The sequence below is a fragment of the Macadamia integrifolia genome, unplaced genomic scaffold (assembly GCF_013358625.1).
Source record: "Macadamia integrifolia cultivar HAES 741 unplaced genomic scaffold, SCU_Mint_v3 scaffold690, whole genome shotgun sequence".
Lineage (NCBI taxonomy): Eukaryota > Viridiplantae > Streptophyta > Magnoliopsida > Proteales > Proteaceae > Macadamia > Macadamia integrifolia.
Window position 1 is genome coordinate 13,560 of NW_024870514.1, and position 7,067 is coordinate 20,626.

Consider the following 7,067-nt stretch of genomic DNA (forward strand, 5'->3'; position numbering starts at 1 on the left):
TTCGATCTATGGGGAATAGAAGATATAAACCAGATGCTTAAACCTAAGACCTCCTAGTAGAAACGGGCGTCCATTGCACCACATGTTACCAAATACGCTAGAAAATTGTTCCCTGCATTGGAATTCTTTTGGAAAATACTATTTATTCCCCCAAAGATATAATGGGTTTCCCCAAAGATATAATGGGTTTTAGTAACCATCACAAGCGTTTCAACTGAATTAGAAGCCTTGCTCCAACAGTTAATCTACTACAGAATACATAAAAAAACTTCGGAGAAAAACTACATAACTAAGAATCTTAGGAAACTAATTTTTTTTCAGCCCTACTCTAGATGAAAAAAAGATAGGATTTAGTATTGAACAATCCTTTTGATTAATTGAATTTCTTTACTGTATGATATTTAACCAAAAAAAAAAAAAAAAGAGTCACTATGGCTGCAAGACTAGTCAGGTTGAAGGCCAAGATACCAATCTTTTCTCCTTTTATTAAAAGTCACTAAGCCAATTATAATTAGCGGTCGGTGAAAAGTGTCATGGCCGGTATCTAGAAGGTGTGACAGCGGGTATTAAAATTTAGGTAAAAAGGTTCTCTAAGCCTGAGGCGTATTGCAAGTCCTCTCACATAGGATTATTATATTATTATTTTTAAATGACAAAGAATGATGAAAAAAAAAATCATTGTGAGAGAGTGTAGAATACCTTGCTTGCTCAGAGAACCCTCTCCCTAAAATTTAAGAGCCATCAAGACATCTTATTCTTGTGAATAAGTTGATTTCCTCCCCTCTTTGTAAGCTTCCATTGTCCCCGACTACAATAATTAAGATCCTGAGGAAACTATGGAGCCCAGTGAGAACCATGTTTTGAGTTTTGGTAAAATGATTTGGAAGAAGTTCACCTAAACCGCGTGGTGAGGTCCATTGTGTGATCCTATATCTTAGGGTTAGAGATCATGCCTCCCCTTTCCCTCCCCCACCTCTCTTCGAGTGGCCCTGTTGCCATGATTCCTATTCATCAAGGTTAAGGGAAAGTCATTCCAATATGATTTTGTACCAATGAATGAGCCCATTTGTGTCACACTTGGGTTGTAGTTCAAGCTTTCTGTTGGGACATTTTTTGCATTCTTAGGAAATCGAGATTGAGTTAGTGTTCAATGCACCGTACAGCATACTTAGGAAATTTAGAATAGGTTAGTGTTCAATGTACCGTATTACAATCTACTTCACAAGGAGGTCCATAATTAAACGCATCTTAGAACTTTTTAATTTGAGTAGACAGCACTAATTAAAATGAGAGGATTGTCTTTTTCAAATCATTCAACATGTCAATGTCCACAAGGAACTGTTTTTTCTCATTTCTTTCTCTATATAAGCTGAGTAGAGTCGATGGAGATCCTCATATCTCTCTTTCTCTCTCTCTCCCTCCCCCTCTCTCTCTAGGAAAGCAAATGTTGAAATCACCTGAAGAGGAGCACCCAAAGAAGGCATTTGGATGAGCAGCTAGGGACCCCTCCTGTGTCCTCTCTCCATTTAGATTTTCACGATGGTTTCTCCCGAACTTTCCACTTTCTTGTTTTTCTTAGGCCACGTTTGGCATATCAAAACTCTCTGCAGAATTAGAATTTGGAGAAGTTTGTGTTAATAATCTTATAATCAGAATTAGGATTTGCATGATTCTAGAATCTCATCTTCAAATATCTGCAGCTAAGCCAAACACAGCCTTACTCTTAAAGCAACCACTGACATAATCAAAATATAATTGTTAGTACCAGATTCCATTCTTGAGCCAGGACCTGCAACTTGACTCCCTGCTTGAATTGAGATCTGCACTACACAGGATAGAAACCAGCCCAGAGTCCCCTCCTGGTAGAAGGCTCTGATGCCAAAGTCAGATTTAGCAAGAGAAGGAAAGATAGTTTGATTCCTTCTGCTATGGATTGCTTACCTTTCTCTTCTGGTACATGCTCCTTATTTTGACTTTCTTCCTATTGGCTGCCCTATCCACTTGTAGTTGAGCTGGCCATCTTTGTAATGGTTAACTTAACCATAGTTTACCTTTAGTAAAATAACTGCATGGGTTTAGTTAAGGAGCATGTTCAAAACCAGGAGATAATTACACTGACGTGGATCTTCCTCTTGAGATCAGAGCCATGGTCGAGTGGTTGGTCTATACCCTAGTTAGTTTATTCGCGTTTAAACGCGTTTAAAACGCCGTCCCGTTTTTTTGCCGTTTTAAACGTCGTTTGCCGAATTTTTCACAGAAAGTCGGTAAAAAAGGGGAACGGGGCTATTTGAAGTTTTTTTGTCGTTTTAAACGCCGTCCCGTTTTTTTGATAGTAAAAAAACGGATTTTAAAAAATATAAACATTTTAAAATAGAAACGTTTAAAACGGGGCTATTTGTTTTGATTGTTATTTAGGTATTTAGAGAATTATTATGCCAATTTATGTCTATATATTGCCCTTTTTTTGATACCGTATTATTTAAATATAAACATTTAAAACACGTATCGTCCGTTTTTTATTTTTTGACGTTTTTATCGTATTTGACCGTATTTTTGACCGTCCCATTCACGTTTTGATCCGTTTAAAACATGCCCGTACCAAACAATGTTTTTTTGCCGTTCCCGTTTTAACTAACAGAGGTCTGTACACAATCGATCCTCATGGTCACATTTGCTCTTCCCGAACAGAAAGTTTGGTTTGTTATTGATCGACCAATGACCATTCTACTCGTAGGTTATGGCATATATATTATGGTATATCAATAATTAATGTGTGTTTTTGGAACCTTGGATTGCCAGGGCAATGGGAGATGAAGATGTGACCTTCAAAGTGATGTACTGTGGAATCAGCCACTCTGACCTCCACTTCCTCAAGAACGAATGGGGATTCTCCATCTATCCATTGGTTCCTGGGTAGGACGCTTTACCCGAATAAATATAGATTTGAATTTTTATTCAGAAATTCTCCTCTCTCCTTTCCATTTGTTGGAAGTTTCTACTTATGGGATGGAAGCTTTATATTGTATTAAATTGGGTTTTCATCATATCCATATTGTCACATGTGCTGGGAAATGTTGAGAATTTAGTCTCACGTCGCCTATTAATTAGCCTACAGTCCCGATCCCTTGTACACCTTGGGAGTCCTTACACAGTTGGGGAAAAAATTTGGCTTCAATTCATAATTTTAAGATGAAAACTTTACACCTTCCATATTGGGATATGTTTGGTTAACAGTGATGTCAGTAAAATTTTAAATAATTAATTTAAAATCAACAATTTTTATTTTTCTCTTCAAATTATTTTTACTTCCTACGAACACTATGAAAATGAAGTTTTCTTTATTCAATTTCACTTCACCCTACCAATGTAAATTTTGTTTTCACTTCAATTCTAACCAATCAAGGCATAAATTGGCAGGCACGAGATTGTGGGAATAGTAACAGAGGTAGGATGCAAGGTGAAAAGATTCAAAGTGGGAGATAAGGTAGGTTTTGGGTTCAATATTGGGGCTTGTCACTCCTGCAACAACTGCACCAATGACCTAGAAAGCTACTACCCTAAGGCGATGTTCACCTGCAGCACAACTTATCATGATGGCACCGTCTACCATGGAGGCTACTCTGATATAATGGTGGTCAGCGAGCGGTATGCGATGGTGTTCCCAGATAACTTGCCGCTCGATGCCGGTGCACCCTTACTTTGTGCAGGGATTACAGTGTACAGTCCATTGAAATATTATGGACTAAATGAGCCTGGTATGCACTTGGGTGTTGTAGGGCTTGGTGGGGTTGGGCATATGGCTGTGAGATTTGCCGAGGCTTTTTGAGTGAAGGTGACTGTGATTAGTACTTCTCCTAGCAAGGAAAAAGAAGCGCTTGAAATTCTTGGTGCAGATTCCTTTTTGGTCAGCCGTGATCAGGCTCAGATGCAGGTGCATCTCCATAATTCTTATTGCAATTTAACTTAGATAAACAAACACTAATTTTAGAAGGGAAAGGGTTCTCTGTGAGTTAGTGCCATAAAAGAGCTCACCATTAATGAGTTGCGATAGATTGGTTTTGTATATAGAAGGGCATCGTCATGCAGTAATTTTTAAGTAGAATGGAAAGCAAATAGGGATCTAGGGTTACCTCGATGTAGTTTTCCACGGAGCAGAGAAGATCCAATTGCTTTGCACGTTATTCGACACGAACGAATACAATCGATGGTTTGTAGCAATTTCACTACGCAAAGTTCTATCCTCCAAGTCCAAGGATAGCATTGGAGATCATTAGAGACACACTCTCAATAGAGATAGATTAAGGAGAATTGAGAGAGAGAGAGAGAGAGAGAGAGAGAGAGAGAGAGAGATTAGGTGAAAAGCCTACTTTAGTGTGACCAACCTCTTATTTACAAAGATTTGACGAGCTAGAGTTCCTAATCCTAATGAGTCTATAGATGCCCCACGTTGATGACTTACGAATGAACTGAATCATGACCCAATTCGACTTAGAGGTTGAATCAATTGAGTGTTTCAACAATGAAAAAATGAAGCATGGTTTGGGATTTTTTTTTTCAATAAGAAAATTATCTAATCCATCTGACTAGTTCTGGCTTCGAATCCTGAGCAACCCATTGTTTCATGTGAGAAGGAAAGTGAAGAAAGAAAATGCTAACAATTTGCCACATTAATAGATACGGGGTCCGTGCTCTAAATAACCATTCCCTTAGTCACCTACCCACTAAACAAGGAATGGAATTGCGTTCAAGTGTCAGTGTCACAAAATGACGCTACCTTGGCTCTATATCCCCATGTGTGTGGGCGTAGGGTACATTAGGAGGTAGCATTCTTTAATCCACATATAATATTTATTTATATATATATATATATATTCTTTGTTTACACCGGAAGCCATGGACACTTTTGATGGCATTAGTGACACAGTTTCTGCCTTTTATCCTCTTCTACCATTGAATAAACTACTAAAATCTCATGGGAAGCTTGTCATGGTTGGTGCACCAGAAAAGCCGCTGGAACTACCTATCTTCCCTTTGCTGATAGGTGAGTATTACAAAAATGGAAAGAACGATAAATCTAGTGGTAGGAAATGCATGTTCACTTCTCTCTATCACTATAATGGATCACCTCATCGTATAGTATCAACAATCAACAATGAAAGAGGGAGGGGGAGGGGGAGGGGGAGGGGATTATTAATATCTTAAAGCCCAATAGCTGAATTACTTGTGAGTCATGATCCTACGTCTTCAACACCTTTGGTCCAATCAAGATTTGAATTGGTTTAAAGGTGTTGTAGTACATACCTACGTCGTCAACCACTCATGGGTCCTTGGCAAATTAAGTATACTCAAACCTTATACCAGTTAAAAGGGGTATAAGGTTATATGAATCATTTTTTCCCTCCAATCAGCTCTATTTAAAGTCATACTTGATATTAGTCTTATGCTATGCATTTCTTTATGCACCACTTCTCTCAGAATTGTTTTAGACTTTCCTTAGCTCTTTCAGCTCCTTTGATCTGAACCGAATAGGCCATCTATACTAGAGCTCTTCAAAGTCCTCCATTGCATATGGTGATGCCACCTCATTACTTTCATGCAACTTATCACATATAGGAACTGATCCTAAATTAGCCATAATTTATTCAATACTTATTTTATCATTTTAAGTTTCACAACTCATCCATTTCAACAATCTCATTTCAGTTGTACCAAGTTTGTTTATATATTGTTTCTACTCAACATTAAGTTCCATGCATCATCTCTGGCCATATAATTGTCCTATAAATTTCTTTTTTGAGTTTTCAAGGAATGCATTGATCTCAATTTTATGTTTACTAAGCATTGAGATTGCTCTATATAGTGAAGAAACTTGTGGGTGGAAGTGCTAATGGGGGAATGAAGATGCAAGAGATGATTGATTTTGCAGGGAAACACTATAATAGCAGACATCGAGATTATTCCAATGGACTATGTCAACTTCACGATGGAGCATCTTCTTAAGTCTGATGTCAAATACTGATTTGTCATCGACATAGCAAATACCTTGAATGCTGCATAAAAATGCAGACTTCGAATTAGTTTATACTTTGGCATCAAAAGCACCACACAATCACTAGGTTTAATTTTTTTCTTAATAAAAATGCTTATTTCTTGTGCCAATAGAATCTTTGCTTGATACTACAACATGTCGATGCAAGTGTCTTGAACTTTTTTCTTTTTGTGAGATCAATAAAAGTTTAGCCTTATCTCATTTTTTTTTAGTATCAAAGACTAAAACTTTCCACACTTTTAGATGTTTAATTGTGCAGAATGGTAACAACAGAGCTCTAGGGTTACCTCAATGACATATTCCACATAGTGGACTGGATCTAGCTGCCTTAGGTGTCATCCCCACACGAACCCTGATGATCAAAACTGTAAGGAGATCTCGCTAGGTTGACAAATCAAAATCCTTCACCTGTTCACCATCCAAATCTAAGGACTAGGATGGAGAACCATGGAGACACTAACACACAAGAGAGAGCTAGAGAGAGAGAGAGAGAGAGAGAGAGAGAGAGAGTTTTATCAATGTATGTGTGTTTCTTTTTATGGCAGATCACTTATTTATAGAGATTTGGCAAGTTAGGATTAGAGATGCTAGCTGATCAGTGCTGATCCATTTGAGTGCTCCATCCATGAATCGGGTCAAGGCTCGATTCTACTTGTTGAGTCTCAGGTGATATTGAGAGGGGTGAATTAGTGTTCGGAATTCATTTTCCTTTTTTGGTTGTGCATGCTGACAAACAAATCATTGTTGGCACTATAGCTAATACGCACGTAGTCATATATGCACCCAACCTCTTATCATAGGCACTTCTAGATGTGCACCCCCATCATGTAGCACACAACAACACTCCAAATCCAATATAAGAAACGTAAAGCAATAACACCCACAATACAGATGATTTTACAAAGTTTGACAAATTGCTTATGTTCCCAGAGTAGTACCTGAAACTTCTTCATATCTACCCAATACACTACGAGTACTACACCTATAGTTGGAGCACCCACACCTAGATTTTTCCCAG

The 7,067-nt window shown here is 38.0% G+C and overlaps 1 pseudogene; it reads left to right on the forward strand.

The window, feature by feature from the left end:
- Nucleotides 1-1,400: 1,400 nt before the first annotated feature.
- LOC122069722 lies at nucleotides 1,401-6,258 on the forward strand (annotated as a pseudogene).
- The last annotated feature ends 809 nt before the right edge of the window (nucleotides 6,259-7,067 follow it).